A 24201-nucleotide genomic window follows, 5' to 3' on the forward strand; every position below is an offset into this window, starting at 1 on the left:
TCCCACTATGAACCCTCCCTGGGCCACTATAAGGGAGTTACGAATATTTACAGAGAATGGAAATGAGGATTATGCTGACTAACATGGAATCCAAAGAGATGAATAAATCTACCTCCAAAGGCTATTCCTTAATTAAAAAAAAATCCTTTCACATTAGGTACCCCTCATACTTATAATCCTATCTAAGAAATGTTATCTCCATTTTACAAATAAGGAATGGAGGAGGTTCACAGATGTGTAAATTGCTCAGGCCAGTGGATGAGCAATAGGCATGGTTGTAAAAATCTAGATTCTTTTCATCCATGGCTTTTGTGCTTTTCTCTCCACCGAGGTACCTTTCCTCAGCAGAGGAAGTCCTTTCATTTTTCTCATGTAAAAAAGCCACAGGCTATCATAGGCGAATTTATGATTACTATCAGGATTGTTGGTTAAATAAAAGAATGTGAGGCTGGTAAATATAGTTTATTTATATAAATACACAATAGGAGACTTTATCTCTTTAATATGTGATCCAGAAAATAGAATTTTGTAAAGCTGATGATGAACATTTTACATCTACTCAGGGTTACAAGATAATCAGTTCTATGTGGCCCTCTCTGATAAGCCATTTCACCTCCTTCCCCCTAAGAGACGGTGTTTAGCGTGTGTGTGTGTGTGTGTGTATGTGTGTGTAGGAGGTAGCATCTGCAAAACTTCATTGTACACTTGTGAAGCAATGAATGTGGAAAAGCAAAAAATATCTTAGTATTATGCAAATAGTTTTGATCTTGTAGATTCCCTGAAAGAAGAGTCTTAGGGAGCCTCTAGGGTTCTTCAGGCCACACATATATCCTAGAACCACTGCTCTAAGATACATACTGAGTGGAATTTTGTGGTTGTATGTGAAGGACTGAATGATATACCATCCCGAAATATGCTGGGTTGATATATTGACTACGTTGAGTTGAAAACATGGCAGAAATGATAGTTTCAGAAAGGTCTAGCTGGCCTATCTCTTCCTGCAGGCAGCAAGCCATAACGACTCCTCTGGGAGGAGTACCTTCCCAGTACCAGGGCTAGAAAATAACCCTTATCACCAGAGACTGGGAACTGGGGGCTACAATGAGCCTTCATATACTTACTGTCCCTAGTCAGATTTTCTTTGTCCTGTCATTTCTTCTCAAATTTATCATTATTTGTCTAAAAAGTATAGAAGCATCTTTTTTATTTTTTGCCACTTCTTTGGACTTTACTCTTTTGTGAAGTCCCCATGTACATGCAAAACTAATAAAATGTGTATGCTTTTGTTTTGTTAATCTGCCCGGTGTCAATTTGGTTTATAGATTCAGCTGAAGGGCCCACGTAAGAGCTTAAAGATGGTTAGAGGTGATCTCTAACTCCCCTAATTATAGTGAGTACATCTTTCACACACTTCCAAACTTTTCCAAAGTGCTTGTGTCAACTTAAACTCCCGTCAGTAGTTTGTTAGAGTTCCCATTCCTCTACATGTTCACAGACACTTGGTATTATCAGTCTTCTTAATTTTTCCCTTAACCTTATGGGTTTTAAATGGTATGTTACTATAGCTTTAATACATCTTTACATAAATATTAGCAAAGTTGAACATGTTTTCATACATTTGTTACCAATTTAGGTTTTTGTTTCTATGAAAGATCTGGTCATTTTCTCATTTTTACATTTTGTTGTTTGTCTTTTTAAAAAGCTTTATTTAGGTATAATTGATAAAAATATTTCTATATATTTAAGGTATACAGCTTAATGTTTTGGTTAAGTATACATTATGAAATGATCATCACAATCAAGCTGATTAACATACCTATCACTTCAGAGTTACCCCCTTTTTTTGATGAATACACAAGATTACCTTCTTAACAAATTTCAAGTACACAATATAGTATCGTTAACTATAGTTAGCATGCTTTACATTAGATCGCCAGAACTTATTCATGATGCATGAGTGAAATTTTATATCCTTTGTGTTGTCTTTTTTCATACTGATTTTATAGATGTTCTTTGTATATTCTGTACTGTCTTTGTCAGTTATATGAGTTATAAATTATTTCTTCTACTCTGAGCCTTATCATTTTATTATTTTAATATTGACTTTTAATATTTTAAGTAATTGAATGTAAAATAAAATTTTACAGTTGTAGATTTTTGGGTCTTATTTAAGAAAATGTTTTTTGCCTTGAAGTTATCAAGGAATTTTAAAATATTTTCTTCTAAAGTCTGTAAAATTTGATGTTTTTATATTTAGTTTTAAAATCTACCTGGAATTTACTTTTGTGTATGGTTTAAGGTAGGGACCTTGTGTGAGTGTGTGTGTGTGCGCACATCTGTGCATGCGTGCCTGCATTATTTATTGAATAGTGTACTTTGCTTCCTTCCTATATGGCAAAATATCATTACAGAATGGCATACAGCCCTCTATTGTTGTATATATAAACATTTCTATTCTAATTTGTTTTATGTAAATTGATGCCTCTATTTATATGTTACATATTTCTTTATATATCTAAAAAGATTAGTATTTATGTGTATGTATATATTTATTTATAGTTAGGTCATTTCCTAGATCCTGTATCTATGATTCACTCTAGACGGCAGCCTGGGCGCTATTGTTTCTTTACAAAAAATTATTATTTTTATGGATACATAGTAGGTATAAATATTTATGAAGTACATGAGATATTTTGATAGCGGTATATAATGTGTAATCATCACATAAGGGTTAATGGGATATCCATTACCTCAAGCATTTGACCTTTTCTGTGTTATGAACAATCTAGTTGTATTCTTTTAGCATTTTAAAATGTACAATAAGTTACTTTCAACTGTAGTCACCCTATTGTGCAATCAAATACTAGGTTTATTGATGGATTGATTGATTTTTAATTTTTTCAGAGAAAGGGTCTTGCTCTGTCACTCAGGCTAGAGGGCAGTGGCAGGAATATGGCTTACTGCACCCTCTAGGTCCTGGGCTCGAAAAATCCTCCTGCCACAGCCTCCTGAGTAGCTGGGACTACAGGCACATGTCACCACTCCTGGCTAATTTTTAAAGTTTGTTTTGTAGATATGTGACTTGCTATGTTGCCTAGGCATAGGTATCAAACTCCTGACCTCAATCGATCCTCCCTCCTTGGCTTTCCAAAGCACTGGAATCACAAGTGTGAGCCACCATGCTCAGCCTTTAAATAGTAGATCTTATTTATTCTCTCTAACTATATTTTTGTCCCGTTAACAATCCACTCTTTCCTTCCACACCATCCCCCACTACCCTTCCCAGCCTCTGGTAACCATCATTCTACTCTCTATCTCCATGAGTTAAATTGTTTTCATTTTTAGTTCCCACAAATGAATGAGGACATGTGAACGTTGTCTTCAGCACCTGACTTCTTTCACTTAACATATTGTCCTCCATTTCCATCCATGTTGTTGCAGATGACAGGATCTCATTCTGCTATTATGGCTGAGTAATACTCCACTGTGTATATGTACCACATTTTCTCCACTGTGTGGATAGAAACTTAAGTTGCTTCCTCTATTGTTTCTTGAGGAAAGGTATAATTCAAAATATTTTGGAGGTTGAATCAATACTGAGGCCTGGGAGTCAAATTACACAATTGAATGAAATACAATTAATTAAATATTTCTGACAAAGTTTGATACTATAAAGTGTACCATAGGCATGTATTAACTTATTTCCATGAATAAGTAAAATTATCTGAAGAAGAGAAACCATGGGGGTGAGATTTAGGGCATTATATTTAGATAATAATATTAAATTTTTTATTTGCATTAATACTTGATGAAGCCCTCAGTAAGAGGCATTCAGCATAATCCCTCCAGTACCATTGAACATTCTGAGACATTCTGTTACCTAGAATGTGACAGTCAAGTGAGAAAGTTGGAACAGCTTGTTTTTTCCTAAGATAATAAAGGTGTGAGGAAGAATGCTCAGGAACATTTGGTTCAATCTCAGTCAGGAACACTGAGACTGTTCCGCTGATTACTTTGTTTTATTTGTTCCCTCAGGAGTCCGCCTTTAAAAAATCTTTCAGAGAAGAAGTGTTTTTTCCTTCACTTCGGGAATTCTACATGAGGGAATGTGTGGGAACAGAACTGGATCACAGAGGCTCCAACAAGCTGCATCCCCCTCTGCACACCCCACTAGGTCCTAAGACTCCTGAGGCACACATCAGACTCCCAAAGTCAGGAAGTGCGGATGTGAGGTAGTTTGAAAATTCTCCCTTGGTAATTCTAATATGCCTTCTTTCACCTTGCACTATCTCACTCCCTACTCCCTCCTGAAAAATCACTCTTCCCATGCCAGTAGTTAACAACATAACTCTTCTATGCTGAAAAAGGAATGCAGTTAAAATCTTTAGGAATTTATGTTGGGAAAAGGTGCTGGGCTGAAAAATGTAGCCTTACATATATCTGAATATATATATCATAGATTTTCATTAGACCTAAGAGCTGTTTTAAATAGGGTTTATATTTCTTTAGGAATACATCAAGATGATGGGCAAGTGCATGTATTTTTGGTTGTCCTGGGAGACCTAAGTGTGTGCTTCCACTGCAACCACTTCAGCTTCACTGAAGTAGTGCAGAGCTGAATGACTTGGATTCCGAACATACCGGCTCATTCAGCTAAGTGAGACATATTAGCAATTAACATACACATTTGCACTTATAGACTTAGCCTAGTAGATTTTGATGCCACCTGGAGTTATGCTTACATTTTTTTTCATTCTATTTATTGTAATTGATAAGATTCTGCCTTATACACAGTCCTTTTTGACACTGAGTGCCATTGCTTTTAATATGCAAATCTGATACTTTCTCCTTATCACATATACTTCTTAATGCAAAGAAACTGATTTCTGATACTTTTTGTATATTGTTCTCAAATGAACAAATGACATTTAGACCTCTAGGTGCTGTCCTTTCCTTTCCTATTTGTGAAAGAAGTCACTTTAACAATTCCTTAAAGCTACTGCTACAAGTTAATGTAAAGAACCTCTATCAGCACACTCTTCTTAAATTCCTTGATCATTAGTTGCACTGAATAATACGTCTTGCCATAATCACTCTTTCTCAGTTATTAAGGATATCTAAAATACAGGATAAACTTTTACCACAAACTTGGATTAAGAAGGTGAATTAGCTCAAGTATCTCAGGGTGTGTTTATCAAATATTAAGCATGTAGGCAATCAGAACTCTTAAATAATCTGTGACTGTCAAATTAATGTAAATAAACAACAGTCTTTATTCTCCCACAGGACCACATTCAAAACTGTGGAATGGTGCATCATATTTCAAGTCTCATAGCTTCCCTTTTGTCTTCACTTCCATCCTCATTAAGGTCCTTACTAGAAGCATCTCAGTCATTTGTTCCTCTCCCGAGGCTTGTTTTCATGCGCTGTTGACACTAAAACTTGAGGCCAGGCAAAGAACCTCCTCTGAACCATCCCAGCAGAACTGCCATTGTTCTGTGACCCTACTGGAGGCCACACAGAGACCATTAGCTGCCTCTCACCTTCCTTGTTCTGTACCTTTAAACACATGACAACCCAATCCCCCTCCCCCTACAATCTCCTTTTCCATTTTTCCTTAAATTTCTGAGATGGTCCTTGAGAATTTCTCTGTAGTACATTTTTCACTTCAGTCCATTATACACTGAGGTAGTTTTCCTTATGGTGTTTTAAATTGAACATGGTAAACATAATGTCTAAGGATAATGAAGAAAAAGGGAGAAAGTTTTGCTTAATCTATAGACTGATGACTATGGAGATTTCATTTTATAACATACAGCAAAATAAGGAAAATTCTTAAAGAAAAGTAATTTAGAAAATAAAATAGAAAGTCTAAATTAATTTCATGGTGTAACAAAAAGTTTAGACTTTGATAAAAGTCATCCCAACACCACATCCTTTATAATATGGAACACAAAATCTATTGGAGAAAGGTCAGTTCGAATTTACACAGAGCTTAAGACCCCAACTACTTTTTATATTGATGTTCAACATTGTTAGAATATCTCTCATCGCCGAAATGAGAGATGAGGAATTCAGGAGTTTGAACTGGTGACAGCCTCTTCTGGGGCGGGGTTGGCTCTAGGCATTGTATATGTCTGACTCAGCCACTATAGCATTGTGTATATACCTTGGGATTAATGACCGAGACTTTAAATATAAAATAAAAAGCTGTAACACTGGGAGGCCACAGCTACAGTAACTTGGGACAAACATAGCTGAGACTAACCCTGGGAGCTGAGACTTTGCTTTTACCTGTACACTCTGAGAAGCTACCATCTGATCAGAAGAGATATCACTATTGCAGTGAATAAGGTCAGCATGTAATCTTCCTGTTTTCACAGCAGCACCATACGGCAGTGACAGCGCCTTCTGCAAGAAGAGAAACTCTAAACCGACTACAACAGTATCATTTCTGTGTTGAACCATAAGTCACTGAAAACCCACTGCAACCATGTTTCCATAATAGTAGCTGGAATCTCCAATTCTAGAAAGAAAAGGTAATAATTCCTCTTATAATAAAACCTCAAAAATTAATTTCTTCTTATTAGAAAAACTATCATTTATGCTAATAGCACAAGGATAAATTTCCTAAATGAAAAGTCAAATGGAAGGATAATTGTTATCTACAAATATGATTTTTTGTGCCTATTCTCATGAATATATATATATATATATATATATATATATATATATATATATATAAATTTTCTTTTGAGATAGAGTCTCTGTTGCCCAAGCTGGATTGCAGTGGCACAATCTCAGCTCACTGCAGGCTCCACCTCCCAAGTTCAAATGATTCTCCCATCTCAGTCTCCCAAGTAGCTGGGGCTACAGGCACGCACCACCACGCCCGACTAATTTTAGTATTTTTTGGCAGAGACAGGGTTTCATCACATTGGCCAGGCTGGTCTCAAACTCCTGGTCTCAAGTGATTGGCCTGCTTTGGCCTCCCAAAGTATTGGTATTACAGGTATGAGCCACCATGCCCATCCTCATGATCATATGTTAATTTGTAGACAACATGTGAAAATCAAATCATAAATCAACTTCTTTATGTAGAAAAAATACTAAGGAGTAGTAATTTTCTTCACTGGGTGAAAGGATAGACAGGATAACTTCTAAGGCATTACTAACTAAGCTAAACATTGGGCATGAAATTTATTGATTTCTATATCCTTTTTAGTCTCTGAGAAGGCTTGCCCAAAGTGGGAGACTCCCTGGATTTGGGACTTTTCACTTTGGTTACAAGATCCCTTATAACATTAAGCGTTACCACCACCTGGCCAAGTACTAGCTATAAAAAGTCACAGAACTTTCTAATTAGGGGTGCTGTAAATGCTCAATAATTAATATGCAGCAGCTATCTGCACTGGGAGTTACATGGAATGGTTCTTAGTTTGTTGGTCCAGGTCTCAATGTTTAGATTCAGTAGCATCAATATAACTTGCCAACACAAAGTACTTCCAACTATATGCCATGCTCCTTCCCACACACATGCTGTCTAGCTTGAGGCTGCTGGGCAGACGTATGTGTCAAATATTGATGACAATTCACACAAACTTTGTAAAAGAACCACTTTTTCTTTCCCCTTAAATAATGTTGAAGTAACATACATGTAGCTTTGAGGAGGAGGCAGGCACATTCAAGCTCATGGAGAAGACTGATAGCCACAGGTAGGTACTCGTGAGAAGTGAATGTAAATCATCAGACAGAACATACTCAGGAGGCACTGTCTAGCATAGGTAAGCCTTGCAATTGTTATTTAATATGGGAAAAGCATAAGAATGAAGCCTGACAGATACGGCCTTAACCAAGTGATCAAAGTTAAAATCACCAGAGATAAATCACATTAATATCATCTGTCCTCTGACATGATGCAATGAGAAAGATGCTTCACCTAGTGGGGTTGTTTGTAGAAATTCATAACCTCAGTGTCATAATAAGAAATTGTGAGGCAAATGCAAAATGAAGGCCATTCTACAAAATGCCTAACCAGAACTCTTGAAACCTCACTGTCACACATTGTGACTTTAACAGAGAAGTATTGTTTCTAAGGGTGAATGAGCAAATTCGAAACATGGTGAGGAAGGAATGGAGATCCAGATTCTTTTAGTAAGGGAATGAAGAAATTGTTAGAATTACTAAAAATCATAACAAAAATATCACCACTCTTTGTAACACCACATAAGAAGGATTCTGAGCCATGAAAATGACTGTTCTCAAAATATATTCTCCCAGTATACCACTGCCATCCTTAAAAGATGAAGGCAACTATTCTTTAAAAGCCCAAAGGATCATGAAGCTAAACACTGGGATTTTAAAACAAAATGCTGCCAAAAAAAAAAACCAAAAAACAAAAAAAACAAAAAAAAAAAACCAACTTTAGAGAGGCCACTAAATATTCTAGGTAGCCTCTTTTAAAGGAACTGACCTAGTATGATGCTAGTAAACCATGTTTATGCTCAGTGAACTTTGTGGATTCCCTAAGCTGTTTTTTTTCTGAATGTTATGTTCTGACATCATGTAAAATATGTGTAACAAAAACACTGAGGGCAAAGAATCAAAACAATTTGGACAGATAACATCTTTGAGACAAGCTGATATTGCTTGCGTTTGAGAATTACAGAGGGAAGGAAGATGAGATGGGTCATTGGTGTCTTCCCACAACTTCATAAATCTGCTGACAATTGCCAAATTTGGAAAGTCAAGTGAAAACAGATGGGCAGAGTAAGAAAGATCAGAGGATATCTTTGACAGTCACTTCTGGTAAGAGCTCTGGGAAATCTGCTCATCTGAAGTCTAGACAATGTGATACAGAAGGTTTTGTGCCTGACAATTTTATCTGAAGTCAGGAAGGAAAAGAAGACCCTACTAAATCTTTGATAAATTGTCCTGTCAGTGTGTTCACAAATTGCGGAACATATTTCTTTTACCAGCTGTGCAAATGTAATATATGAGAGGCCATATATTAGTTTAAAGTTATAATTCAGTCACTTCAGAGACTCTTTGGAATATATAAACACTATACCTATTTCTTTTCTATTTTTATGATTGGCTGGATGACTCATTTTTAGGCTAGCGTCCAACCTAGACTGAAGGTGAGCTGTTCACTAGTTGGCACAGACTTTAGCACTGGAGAGAACTTTACCACTGGAACGAATCTTGGCAGTAACTTGCTAGCTGAGGAATTGTGGGCAAGTCAGTTAGCTTCTCTAGGCCTCAGCTATCAGAGGAAGACAAGAGTGGGTTGAGTGTTGTGTGTAAGACAGACATAGATATCAAGAATGATACCAGTTTTTTGACTTGAGCAACTGGAAGGATAAAGTTGCCATTCATAGAGGTAATGGTTTGAGGCTGGGAATCAATGTTTGGGGTTGGTGCTCAGTGTTGGCTATATTAGATGTAAGATGTCTAGAAGACACCCAAATGAAGTTAAGTAGGCAGCTGGATAAGTTTAGAAAGAGGTTGGGAGAGAGATAAATATTTGGGAGTTGACAGCATATGGATAGTAATCAAAGCCATCACTAAGAGACTGAGTGCAGGTAGAAAAGAAGCATTCTGAGGATAAGACATTGGAGACCAAAAGAGGAATCTATAAAGAAGTGGTAGGGACAAAATTTGGAGTGTATTTAAGACAATGAGAGGTGAAAGGAAAAAGAATTGGAGATGTTGAATATACATTTTAGGAGTTTGCTGCAAACAGAGCAAAGAAATGGGGCTGTAGCAGTCAGTAAAAGGGGCAGGCAACTTTTTTGTTTTGCTTTTGGCTGTGAAAAATAGCAATATTGGTGAGCGGATAAAAACATTTCAAAGGTTTTTGCATCCAGGCAGTATGGCTCCAGACAGCATGCTTTTAATGTTGTGATCTACAATTCTAGTATGATAGGATATACATATCCAGCATGAAAGGAAGGATCAGTGATAGAGGACAGGAAATGGAGAAATGCTGGGAAATGTCCTTGGGCAGCCACAGAGGAGGGGGATCTCATTTAGTTCTGCTAGGAATAGAGACATTTCTAGATTTTTAACTGGAGAGAAAGAAGGCAATATGGGCACAGAGAGAATTAGGTGGATTGTTGTGGTGGGGGACATTCTCTTTTAAGAGAATCATCTAAGAGTAAGAGTGAGAAAGAGCTGTTAGAAATTTGAAAAGAGGGCTGGGTGCAGTGGCTCACGCCTGCAATCCCAGACCTTTGGGAGGCCGAGGCAGGCAGATCACGAGGTCAGGAGTTCTAGACCAGCCTGGCTAACATGGTGAAACCTCGTCTCTACTAAAAATACAAAAATTAGCCGGGTGTGGTGGCACATGCCTGTAATCCCAGCTATTTGGGAGGCTGAGGCGGGAGAATTGTTTGAACCTAGGAGATGGAGGTTGCAGTGAGCTGAGATTGCACCACTGTGCTCCAGCCTGGGCGACACAGCAAGACTCTGTCTCAGGAAAAAAAAAAAAAAAAAAAATTGAAAAGAGAAAAGCAGTTAGGAGAGTAGGAGAGTGAATAATTAGGAAAATACGATATCCCGTTGCTGGGCAGCTCTAAAGGCCCTCTCCAGGTAGTGCTTAGAACACACAGAGGATTAGTTCTTTTAATTTATGTAAACATTTCAGCCTTCCACATCATCTAAAGAGCTTTCAGATAATTATAAGTCTTGAAACAGCAATGCTCTACTGAGACTAAATTTCTATCAACTTTATCATTTGTGTTGAAGTATACGTTTGATCTGTACTAGAGCTAGAAATATAGTTAGAGCTCATGCATTGTAGTGGGCACCAGGCCTTGTCTTCAAGGTCAAAGATTAAGAAATACTTGATGTAAATAATTTCTATTTGGATATGAATTAAACATTTCCAACTAAACACATCCAAAACAGAACTCTTTCATCTGTTTTCCTCATCCTCCAGCCTTCCTGCCTCCTCTCCCATCTCGTTTTGAAGCTCCTCAATCTCAGCAAATGTTACTACCATTCATTCAGTTGCTTTTGCCAAAACACCTGTCAATATGCATTCAAATTATTTCTCAAAAACTCTTCCTTCCTTTCATTCTCACTTATGTTACCATGACTCAAACCACTCCACTTAGATTACCATAAACTCCTAACTGATCTCTGTGCTTCTACTTGTGGCTCTGCTACAAGCCACAAACAAGGCAGAGTGGTCCATGTCACCCTGTTTGTTTATTGCCCTCCAGTGGTTTCCCATTGGAGGAAATAAAATAAAGATTCTAAATCTTTATTTTATAATAAAGATTTATAATAAAATATTTATTATAAAATATTTAAAATAAAATCTTTATTTTATTTTATAAAGATTCTAAATCTTTATTTTTAATATTTTAAAATCTTTATTTTATAATATTTTATAATAAAGGAAATAATCTAAAGATTTTTAGAATAAAATCTGTACTTTGCCCACATGGCCATGTCTGAGCTTGCTTTTCTGCCTGCTAACTTCAGCGTGTCCCACATATGCGTCATTTACTAGATTTTAGCCATACAGGTCATCTTTTTTTTTTTTTTTTTTTTTTTTTCCTTTCAGTATTTTGTACAAATTAAGTGCATTCCTGTCTCAAGGACTTCATAACTATCTTTCCTTTGCACAAATCCTAATCTCTCTGCTCTTTGCATAGCTAGTTTCTTCCAATAGTCTTCCAAAGATATTTTTTTTTTCCTCAGCTCAAATGCTATTTCCTCAAAGAAATCTTTCCTGACCATTCTGTTTCCTGGTGCTACTAGAAAGAAGTTAGTACAGGAATCTTGTCAGTCGCTAAAACAGTGCCTGGTACATAAGGGTCATCCAGGAAATAATTTGAAATGCTGATGAAAAGATGAAAGCAACACATGGATACTTTGTGCCTTTCAAATTTGTTATTTGATTTATCTGTCAGGAAACTATCTTGTTGAGTCGTGAATGAGTGGTGGATGATTTTGTTGAACTGTAAATCATAGAGTTAAATGTAGGCTCTCTGGGACTATACCGCCTGGATGCAAATGACTGGCTCTATATAAGCTTGGGTGAGTTACTTAACCTCTCTGAGTCTCAATTTCCTCATCTGTAGAACAAGGTCTAGTGATAGTAATGCATACCTATAGTGTTTTTTTAAGGATTAAATGATTTAATTTAGCATAGTGCATGGCATAGTAAGGACTCAGTAAATATTACCTAATATTAATTTTTAATTCATGAATAACTCATATTATTTCCTATTCAAAAAATCAGTAGCTGAGAGAAAATAAAAAATGATGTAAATAGCTTTTCATAGATATTTGAATATGCTGCATGTTAGGAAATAAGTGAATTTAAATTATCTTAAAAGTTCCCCTTTGATGAAACTAATATATTTATGCAGAAAAATCACTGGCTCAACAAAATATTAGCAAGTCAAATCCAACAATGTATAAAAAGAATTATATACCATGATCCAGTGGGATTTATTCAAGGTATGAAAAACTGGTTCAGCATTTAAAAATCAATTTATGTAATTCATCACATCAGCAGGCCAAAGAAGAAAAATGGCATAATAATATCAATAGATGCCAAAAAAGCACTTGACGAAATCCAACACCCTTTCATGATAAAAACTGTCAGTTAAATTAGAAATCGAGGGGAACTTCCTCAATTTGATACATAAAGAATATTTACAAAAAACTCTACAACTAAAATCATACTTAATAGTGAGAAACTAAAAGGCTGACCGCTAAGACCAGGAACTAAACAAGGATGTCCCCTCTTAACACTCCTTTTCAGCATCATATTAGAAATCCTAACTAATGAAATTAGAAAAGAAAAGGAAATAAAAGTATACTTACTGGGAAGGAAGAAATAAAACTATTTTTTTGAAGATGATATGATTGTCTATGAGGAAAATTCAAAAGAATCAACAAAAATCCTCCTGGAACTAACAAAGGATTACAGCAAGGTTGTGGGATACGATGTTAATATATGAAAGTTAACTGCTTTCCTACTTACCAGCAATTAGTAAGTGGAGGTTGAAATAAAAATGCAATATCATTTAAAATAGCATCTAAAAAATACTTAGGTATATATCTAAATCTAAAAAAATGCACAAAATCTACATGAGGAAAACTAAAAATATGATGAAAAAAATCAAAGAGGAACTAAATAAATGGAACACCATTCCTTGTTCTTGGATAGGAAGACTTAATACCATCAACATGTCAGTTCTCCCTAACTTTGATACATAAATTCAGTTCACTTTAAATCACAATCCCAGCAAGTTATTCTCAAGTTTATTTAAAGAGGCAAAAGACCCAGAATATGAACACAATATTGAGGGAGAAGAAGAAAGTTGAAAGTCTCACACTACCCGACTTTAAGATTTACTGTAAAGATACAATAATCAAGACAGTGTGATAGTGACAAAAGAATAGGCAAATAGATCAATGCAGCAGAATGGAGATCCTAGAAATAGACTTACATAAATAAAGCCAACCGATCTTTCACATAGGAGCAAAGGCAACACGATGGAGCAAAGATAGTCTTTTCAACAAATGGTGAGCAAACAACCGGACAGCCACATTAAACAAGTGAGTCTAGACACATACCTTACACAAACATGAAATCAAAATGGATTACAGACCTAAATGTAAAATGCAAAACTATAAACTCCTAGAATATAATGTAGGAGAAACTCTAGATGACCTTGGATATGGTGATTACTTCTTATCTATAACACCAAAGACATGATCCATGAAAGAAAGAATTGATAAAACTGAAATTCATTAAAATGAAAAGCCTCTTCTCTGTGAGAGACAATATCAAGGGAATGAAAAGACAAGCCACAGGCTGGGAGAAAATATTTGCAAAGATATATCTGATAAAAGACTGTTATCCAAAACACAGAGAACCCTTAAAACTCAACAACAAGAAAACTAACAACCCAACTAACGAATGGTCCAAAGACCTTAACAGATACCTCACTAAAGAAGATATACAGATGGCAAGTAAGCATGTGAAAAGATGCTCCACATCATATGTCATCGGGGAATTCAAATTAGAACAACAATGAGTTACCTTTACACGCCTGTTACAGTGGCTGAAATCCAGAACACTGACAACACCAAATGCTGGAGAGGATGTGGAGAAACAGGAACGCTTATTCATTGCTGCAAAATGGTATAGTCACTTTGGAAAAGGGTTTTCTATTATGAGTTGGACAGTTTCCTACGAAACTAAACATACTCTTACCATAAAACCCACAATCATCGCTCCTTGGTATTTACCCCAAAAAGCTGAAAATGTGTGTCCACACCAAAATCTGCACATGGGTGTTTGTGGTACCTCTTTTCATAATTGCCAAAACTTGGAAGCAAGCAAGATGTCATTCAGCAGGTGAATGGATAAATAAGCTGTGCTACATCCAGACAATGGAATATTATTCATTGCTAAAATGAAAAGAACTGTCGAGCCATGAAAAGACATGGAGAAAACTTAAATTCATATTACTAAGTGAAGGAAGCTAATCTGAAAAGGCTACACACTGTATGATTCCAACTACAATATAACATTCTGGAAAAGACAAATATACGGAGACAGTAAAAAGATCAGTGATTGCTAAGGGTTAGGGGTGAAGCAGGAAAGACTAGGCAGGGCACAGAGGATTCTCAGGGCAGTGAAAATACTCTGTATGAAGCTGTAAAGGTAGATACATGTCATTATGCATGTATTTAAACTCACAGAATGTACAATTGTCATTATGCATGTATTTAAACTCACAGAATGTACAACACCAAGAATAAGCCCTAATGTTAGCTATGGACTCCGAGTGGTAATGATGTGTCAATGTAGGTTCATCAATTGTACCAAATGAAGGGGGAGGCTGTGGAGGCAGGGTGTATATGGGAAATCTCTGTACCTTTGATGCAATTTTGCTATGCATCTAAAACTTCTCCAGGAGAGTCTAGTAAAAGAAAAAAGATTATTGACTCCCTGACTTCAGCTTTAAGACGAATTCAGTGTAATTTGGTGAAAACTCTAACTGTGTCTGGCAATGTGCCATAAAAGGCCAGTCCATAAAATTAAACTGATGATTAGGAAAACCATCTTGCTCAAATATTGTTAAAGCTGCTAGTGAGAGAGGCTTATCATACAAACTGACTAGGAAACTTTATAGAAGTGTTAACTATTAACTGTGATAGAAAACTATATTGCATATGTCTCCTTAAAATTTGTTTTACTATATGTAAATCATTGTTTTAAATTGTGCGGGGTGAATTAGGACTTGTTTTTTTAAGAAAAGAAAGTCATTAACACTAGTCATCAAAATGTTACTACAAATCTCAATATTAGAGCAAAACATAATCACTAGCTTTCGGCACAAACTTGTTTTCAAAATAGATTCGAATTTCAAAATTAAAGGGAGAAGAGAAAGCTAAAGCTTGGTCACCAGGGGAGCCTTCCAGCTTACTTAGGTTTTATTCTTTTTCTCTTTTGAGAATACAAGAAGAAAAGACCTGAGGTACCATTTAGGACACAACCCTTGGGCAAAAAGGGTTTTCTATTACAAGTCTATATTGAAATTCAAGTGGGCTCAGAAAGTCAATGCTTGTTTTCTGAAAAGGCAGACAAAACGGTTCCTGGTAGCCTGCCCAGCATTCAGACTCTGACCTCAGCCCTACAGCAGAGCAGGCTCACGTCTGAAGAGTACTACAGGTGCCAGACCAAGATCTACTTAGCTGAATAGGTGTTGAAGAGGTTTGCAGCAATATGCATTACCACAGCCAGGACAAAGGAAGCAGGAAGAAGATGGTAATTATGCAGAGATTTCCAAGCAATTGAAAATAATAAAAATGTATATAAACTCTCTTAAGTTCAGTGGTACCTAGTGTTGATATAGGAGTTAAGAAGAAATCACTTAGGCAGATGGTAAGGGTATGAGAGTCCTCGATAAGGCTTTCCTTTTTAATGAAAAGCAGCTCAAAATCATTTTCTAACAAAGAGCAGCATGTAAAGTCAGGCTGCAGACATAAGACAAGCAAGCTGGGAGCTTTCACAGGTGAATGCCAGGCAGAAACTAAGGACTAGACATGTTCAAGACGGCAGCTCCATCTTCCCTTCTCTTTGTCAGCCACGTATACAGTAAGAAGCAGACAAGATGGTGCAGATCAACTGCACTCTTCTCCAACCTCTCTCACTATCCCTCAACCTCTTTCTCCTTTCAATCTTGGTGCCACCCTTCAATCTCTCCCTTCTCTTAATTTCAATTCCTTTCATTTTCTAGTAGAGACAAAGGAGACACGTTTTATCCGTGGACCCAAAACTCCGGCGCCAGTCATGGACTCTAGAAGGCAGCCTTCCCTTGGTATTTAATCATTGCGGGGACGCCTCTCTGATTTTTCACCCACGTTCCATTGGTGTCTGATCTCCATGGGGGCGCCTGCCTTGATCATTCACCCATGTTCCCTTGGTGGCAAGTCAATTGTGGGGACGCCTGCTTTGGCTGCTCCCCACCCCCTTCTCCGTGTCTCTACCCTTCTCTTTAAACTTGCCTCCTTTACTATGGGCAACCTTCCACCCTCCATTCCTCCTTCTTCTCCCTTAGCCTGTATTTTCAAGAACTTAAAACCTCTTCAACTCTCGCCTGACCTAAAATCTAAGCGTTTATTTTGTTCTGCAATACTGCTTGGCCCCAGTACAGACTCGACAGTAGTTCCACGTGGCCAGAGAATGGCAGTTTCGATTTGTCTATCCTACAAGATCTAGATAATTTTTGTCGAAAAATGGGCAAATGATCTGAAGTGCCTGACGTCCAGGCATTCTTTCACACATTGGTCCCTCCCTAGTCTCTGCTCCCAATGAGACTCATCCCAAATCTTTCTTCTTTCTCTCCTATCTGTTCCTTCAGTCTCCACCCCAAGCTCTGAGTCCTTTGAATCCTTCTTTTCTATGGACTCATCTGACCTCTCCTCTTCTCCCCAGGCTGCTTCTCACCACGCCAAGCCAGGTCCTGATTCTTGCTCAGCCTGTGCTCCCCAACCCTATAAATCTTTCTGTCATCTCCCCTCCTCACACCTGGTCTGGCTTACAGTTTCATTCCGTGACTAGCACTCCCCCACCTGCCCAGCAATTTCCTCTTAAAGAGGTGGCTGGAGCTGAAGGCATAGTCAAGATATATTTGCCTTTTTCTCTATCAGACCTCTCCCAAATCAGCCAGTGTTTAGGCTGTTTCTCATTAGACCCCACTAAATATATACAGGAATTCCAATATCTAACTCTGTCCTACAATTTAACCTAGAGTGACTTAAATGTCATCCTAACTTCTACCCTCTCCACAGATGAACGGGAAAGAGTTTTTTCTCTGACCCAATCTCACGCTGATAACCACCGGCTTCATGAGCCAGACCTCCAGGAAGGCATTAGAGCAGTTCCCCGAGAAGATCTCCAGTAGAACTATCTGGCCGATTCCCCAGGTATAGCTAGGCGAGATTACATGGTTTCCTGCCTAGTTGAAGGGCTTAAAAAGGCAGCTTACAAAGCTGTTAATTATGACAAACTTAAAGAAACTACCCAAGGTAAAGAACCCAGCCCAGTTCATGGCCCGCTTAGCGACAACCCTTAGACACTTTACCGCCCCAGACCCAGAGGGGCCTGAAGGCCGTCTTATTTTCAATATGCATTTTATTACCCAATCCCCTCCTGGCATTAGAAAAAGCTCCAAAAATTAGATTCTGGCCCTCAAACCCCACAACAGGACTCAATTAACCTTGCCTTCAAGGTGTACAATAATAGAGTAGAGACACCGTATTTCTGAGTTGCAATTACTTGCCTCCACTGTGAGAGAAACCCCAGCCACATCTCCAGCACACAAGAACATCCAAACGCCTGAACCGCAGCGGCCAGGTGTTCCTCCAGGACCGCCTCCCCCAGGAGCTTGCTACAAGTGCCGGAAATCTGGCCACTGGGCCAAGGAATGCCTGCAGCCCGGGATTCCTCCTAAGCCGTGTCCCATCTGTGCAGGACCCCACTGGAAATCAGACTGTCCAACTCACCTGGCAGCCACTCCCAGAGCCCCTGGAAGTCTGGCCCAAGACTCTCTGACTGACTCCTTCGCAGATCTTCTCGACTTAGCGGCTGAAGACTGACGCTGCCCCATCATCTCGGAAGCCTCCTGGACCATCACAGATGCTTTAGGTAACTCTTACAGTGGAGGGTAAGTCCCTACCCTTCTTAATCGATACGGAGGCTACCAACTCCACATTACCTTCTTTTCAAGGGCCTGTTTCCTTGCCTCCATAACTGTTGTGGGTATTGACGGACAGGCTTCTATAACTCTTAAAACTCCCCAACTCTGGTGCCAACTTGGACAATATTCTTTTACACACTGCTTTTCAGTTATCCCCACCTGCCTAGCTCCCTTATTAGGTCGAGAAATTTAAACTAAATTATCTGCTTCTCTGACTATTCCTGGGCTACAGCCACACCTCATCGCTGCCTTTTTCCCCAGTTCAAAGCCTTCTTTGCATCCTGTCCTGTATCTCCCCACCTTAATCCACAAGTATAGGATACCTCTACTCCCTCCTTGGCAACAAATGATGCACCCTTTACCATCCCATTAAAACTTAATCACCCTTACCCCCACTCAACGCCAATATCCCACCCCGCAGCACGCTTTAAAAGGATTAAAGCCTGTTATGACTCACCTGTCACAGCATGGCCTTTTAAAGTCTATAAACTCTCTTTACGATTGCCTCATTTTACCTGTCCAAAAACCGGACAAGTCTTATAGGTTAGTTCAGGATCTGTGCCTTATCAACCAAATTGTTTTGCCTATCCACCCCGTGGTGCCAAACCCACATACTCTCCTATCCCAAATACCTCCCACCACAACCCATTATTCTGTTCTGGATTTCAAACATGCTTTCTTTACTATTCCTTTGCACCCTTCATCCCAGCCTCTCTTCACTTTCACTTGGACTGACCCTGACACCCATCAGACTCAGCAAATTACCTGGGCTGTACTGCCACAAGGCTTCACAGACAGCCCCCATTACTTCAGTCAAGCCCAAATTTCTTCCTCATCTGTTACCTATCTCGGCATAATTCTCATGAAAGCACACGTGCTCTCCCTGCTGATCATGTCCGGCCAATCTCCCAAACCCCAATCCCTTCTATAAAACAACAACTCCTTTCCTTCTGAGGCATGGTTGGATACTTTTGCCTTTGGATACCTTGTTTTGCCATCCTAAAAAACCATTACATAAACTCACAAAAGGAAACCTAGCTGACCCCATAGATCCTAAATCCTTTCCCCACTCCTCTTTCCTTTCCATGAAAACAGCTTTAGAGACTGCCCCAATACTAGCTCTCCCTGATTCATCCCAAGCTTTTTCATTACACACAGCTGAAGTGCAGGGCTGTGCAGTCTGAATTCTTACACAAGGACTGGGACTGCACCCTGTAGCCTTTTTGTCCAAACAACTTGACCTTACTATTTTAGGCTGGCCATCATGTCTCCGTGCAGTGGCTGCTGCCGCCCTAATAGTTTTAGAGGCCCTCAAAATCACAAACTATGCTCAACTCTCTACAGTTCTCATAATTTCCAAAATCTATTTTCTTCCTCACACCTGACACATATAATTTCTACTCCCCGGCTCCTTCAGCTGTACTCACTCTTTGTTGAGTCTCCCACAATTACCATTGTTCTGGCCCAGACTTCAATCCGACCTCCTACACCTCACCCCCATGACTGTATCTCTCTGATCCACCTGACATTCATTCCATTTCCCCGTATTTCCTTCTTTCCTGTTCTTCACCCTGATCACACTTGGTTTATTGATGGCAGGTCCACCAGGCCTAATTGCCACACACCAGCAAAGGCAGGCTATGCTATAGTATCTTCCACATCTATCATTGAGGCTACTGCTCTGCCCCTCTCCACTACCTCTCAGCAAGCCGAACTCATTAGCCTTAATTCAGGCCCTCACTCTTGTAAAAGGACTATGCGTCAATATTTATCCTGACCCCATATCCTGCACCACCATTCTGTTTTATGAGCTGAAAGGTTTCCTCACTACACAAGGGTCCTCCATCATTAATGCCTCTTTAATAAAAACTCTTCTCAAGGCCACTTCTAAAGAAAGCTGGAGTCATTCACTGCAAAGGCCATCAAAAGGCATCAGATCCCGTCGCTCAGGACAATGCTTATGCTGATAAGGTAGCTAAAAAAGCAGCTAGCGTTTCAACTTCTATCCCTTATAGCAGTGTTTCTCCTTCTCATCTGGTCACTCCCACCTACTCCCCCACTGAAACTTCCACCTATCAATCTCTTCCCACACAAGGCAAATGGTTCTTATACCAAGGAAAATATCTTCTTCCAGCCTCACAGGCCCATTCTATTCTATCGTTATTTAATAACCTCTTCCACGTAGGTTACAAGCCGCTAGCCCATCTCTTAGAACCTCTCCTTTCCATCATGGAAATCTATCCTCAAGGAAATCACTTCTCAGTTGTTCCATCTGCTATTCTACTACTCCTCAAGGATTGTTCAGGCCCCCTCCCTTCCCTACACATCAAGCTCAGGGATTTGCCCCTGCCTAGGACTGGCAAATTGACTTTACTCACATGCCCCAAGTCAGGAAACTAAAATACCTCTTGGTCTGAGTAGACACTTTCACTGGATAGGTAGAGGCCTTTCCCACAGGGTCTGAGAAGGCCACCACGGTCATTTCTTCTCTTCTGTCAGACATAATTCCTCTGTTTGGCCTTCCCACCTCTATACAGTCCGATAACGGACCGGCCTTTATTAGTCACATCACCTAAGCAGTTTCTCAGGCTTTTAGTATTTAGTGGTTCCTGGTTTTACCTCAAACTGCCACCCTTAAGTCTCTCTTTAAGTGGATAGAAGACCTTCAGTGACAAAGTACACTCCAATACTTTCACCTTGATGAAATCCTATTCCTTACCTTTATACCTACTCTTATTCTGGTTCCCATTCTTATGCTGCCCTCTACCTCTCCCCAGCTATCTCCACCACCCTATCAATCTCACTCACTCTCTCCTAGCTGTTTCTAATCCTTCTTTAACAAACAATTACTGGCTTTGCATTTCTCTTTCCTCCAAATTCAAGGAGGCCCTGACTTACTCACTGCTAAAAAAAGAAAAAAAAAAAAAAGTGGAACTCTATATATTTTTAAACAAAGAATGTTGTTTTTACCTAAATCAATCTGGCCTAGTATATGACAACATAAAAAAACTCAAGGATAGAGCCCAAAAACTCACCAACCAAGCAAATAATTACACTGAACCCCCTTTGACACTCTGTAATTGGAAGTCCTGGGTACTCCCAATTCTTAGTCCTTTAATACCTGTTTTTCTCCTTCTCTTATTTGGACCTTGTGTCTTTCGTTTAGTTTCTCACTTCATACAAAACTGCATCCAGGCCATCACCGATAATTCTATACGACAAATGCTCCTTCTAACAACCCCACAATATCACCCCTTACCCCAGAATCTTTTTTCAGTTGAATCTCTCCCACTGTAGGTTCCCACGCTGCCCCTAATCCTGCTCAAAGCGGCACTGAGAAACATCGCCCATTATCTCTCCATACCACCCCCAAAAATTTTCACTGCCCTAACACTTTACCACTATTTTGTTTTATTTTTTCTTATTAATATAAGAAGACAGGAATGTCAGGCCTCTGAGCCTAAGCTAAGCCATCATATCCCCAGCGCCCTGCACGTATACATCCAGATGGCCTGAAGCAACTGAAGATCCACAGAAGTGAAAATAGCCTTAACTGATGACATTCCACCATTGTGATTTGTTTCTGCCCCACCCTAACTGATCAATGTACTTTGTAATCTCCCTCACCCTTAAGAAGTTTCTTTATAATTCTCCCCACCCTTGAGAATGTACTTTGTGAGATTCACCCCCTGCCCTCAAAACATTGTTCTTAACTCCACCGCCTATCCCAAAACATATAACAACCAATGATAATCCCACCACCCTTTGCTGACCCCTTTTTCGGACTCAGCCTGCCCGCACCCAGGTGAAATAAACAGTCATGTTGCTCACACAAAGCCTGTTTGGTGGTGTCTTCATGCGACATGTGAAACACAAGTCATTTTTTTTTTTTTGTTAAAGGATTTTGAGAGAGCCAATTTGATGGATATGAGTGGTTCCTAAATAATACTTCATATTAATGTGACCAAAAATCTGAACATACTGAACTTTAAACAACAGAGAAAAAAAAAAAAAACAGAACTAATTTGTTCAAAGAAATTCAGGTAATTCAGGCTGATACTAGGTGTATGGATTGACTAGGAGCTACTAGAAAGCTGAATTTTCTTTCACCACTTGAATGTTCTACCTCCAATGGAACAAAAGATTTTAGAAAAATTCAACAGTTTCCAGTGAAAACAAAGCCACAGTTTCAAAGATGATTTGAAGTTTCTGAGTGCCAATTATCTTCAGTTTTTTGCAGGCATATTTCTTGAGCTAGAAGCTGTCTGAATTATTAGGTACCCATCTTTGATGGAAGAAAGGAAAATGAATCTTTAAATTCCTAGACTTTCACTTTTTGAAATGAGTGCATCAATCCTAAGAATATCCTTACGTTTTTGGAACTATGACCAGACTATAGACCTAAGTCCATGGCTTACATGTTCTCTTGCGTGAAATTGCTGAAATCAAAGTAAAAGCTAATATGACTTATAAAAAAAATCTTGAGTCACAAGTGAGATATTCTGTAATAGAATTCATTTCTTTCTACCTGCCACTGGGCCTCAAAAGTATGAAACTTTTTTTTTTTGTGGGGTGACATGATCTCGCTCTGCTACCCAGGATGGAATGCAGTGGTGCAATCCTAGCTAACATAACCTCCAACTCCTGGGCTTGGGATCCTCCACGTCAGCCTCCTAAATAGCTAGGACTACAGGCATGTGCTGCCAAGCTTGGCTAATTTTGTTTTTTCTTTTTTTGAGATAAGGTCTCACTATGTTGCCCAGGCTAGTCTTGCAGTCCTGACCTCAAGCAATCCTCCTACCTCAGCCTCAGGAAGCAGTGAGATTGCAAGCATGAGCCGCTGCACCTGGCCTAATGTTTTCAATAAACTTTATCAGAGTTAAATTATGAACAATATTGGTCCTATATGGTAAAGTTTTGTATACATAAATTCAATTAAACTTTTGGAATCACTTTGCATTATTTATAACATTCTATTATCAAGTTAATAAAAACGTCCAAAAGGCTCTGCTGAAAAAAGGATTTTGGTTGGGTAGCTCACTGTGAAAAACATCTTTCTGTCTTCAGTGAGAAACTGTTTTTCCTTTGTTAAGTTGCTTTATATAGTCAATAAAATTTAAGTCATCAAATATTATATAGTTCTTTGTCTTCAAGAATCGGTATATGTTGTTCTAATTAAGAAACGCCACTGAAGAGCTTCTAGGAAGTTTCTGCATTTTAGCAAACTTGAAACAAGAATACCTACATTTAAGTGAAACATGAGTACAATGCCCTGAGTTGGGGAAAACGTCCTGTAACATATAACATGAAGATTAATTTTGAGTAGTACAAGGGAAATGTCAAATTGGAACAAAGCAGTATCAGGAACTTAAGGAAAGAATCATTCATTTAAGCAGCTGTAGCCAGTGATCAGAGAAACAAAACTCTCTAAAAGAACAATAAATAATGCATGCTCTATCTCAAGCTAACTATGAGCATAAATGAGTTTGCAGATAAATCCCGGATTTCATTTACCTCTATCAATTGTCCTAATTTACGTGGTTTATCACTGTAATCCTAACACATAATTTTCAGTCTACGTGAACACACCAGAATAGCTGCTTCTAAAAAGGAATCATTTATTTATTTTCCATACTTAAAGACTCACAACCCAATGAATATCATATTACTAAAGTAAAATAAAATTTCTCCAAATGCGTTTTGAGACTATTTTTGTTTATATCTTTGTAGTTTTTAAAGACAATTTTATGTGGATCTTGGGATGAATAAATTGTTCACTATTGAATCTTTTTGTAAATTTACTCCTTTTTCCTCAAATAGATTTTCTAAATGTCATAACCCTACATTCATTTATTCTGTAAATGTTTATTGAGCACTTACAAAAAGCTAGTACCTATGTGTTAGGATTACAGTGCTAAACCATGTACATTTTATTCTTGTAGTTATAGAATTCGGTTTGGTG

General features: G+C 38.5%; 1 long non-coding RNA gene across 4 annotated transcripts in view; it reads left to right on the forward strand.

Moving 5' to 3' along the window:
• Window positions 1-24201, forward strand: part of LOC103878996 — a 216446-nt gene that overhangs the window by 34864 nt on the left and 157381 nt on the right. For all 4 annotated transcript variants that reach the window (XR_004179432.1, XR_004179431.1, XR_004179433.1 and 1 more), the window contains exons 3-4: window positions 4036-4232; window positions 6384-6539. This is a non-coding gene — a long non-coding RNA (uncharacterized LOC103878996). The remainder of the gene's footprint in view (window positions 1-4035; window positions 4233-6383; window positions 6540-24201) is intronic.

This window comes from Papio anubis, chromosome 1, assembly GCF_008728515.1.
Source record: "Papio anubis isolate 15944 chromosome 1, Panubis1.0, whole genome shotgun sequence".
Classification (NCBI taxonomy): Eukaryota; Metazoa; Chordata; class Mammalia; order Primates; family Cercopithecidae; genus Papio; species Papio anubis.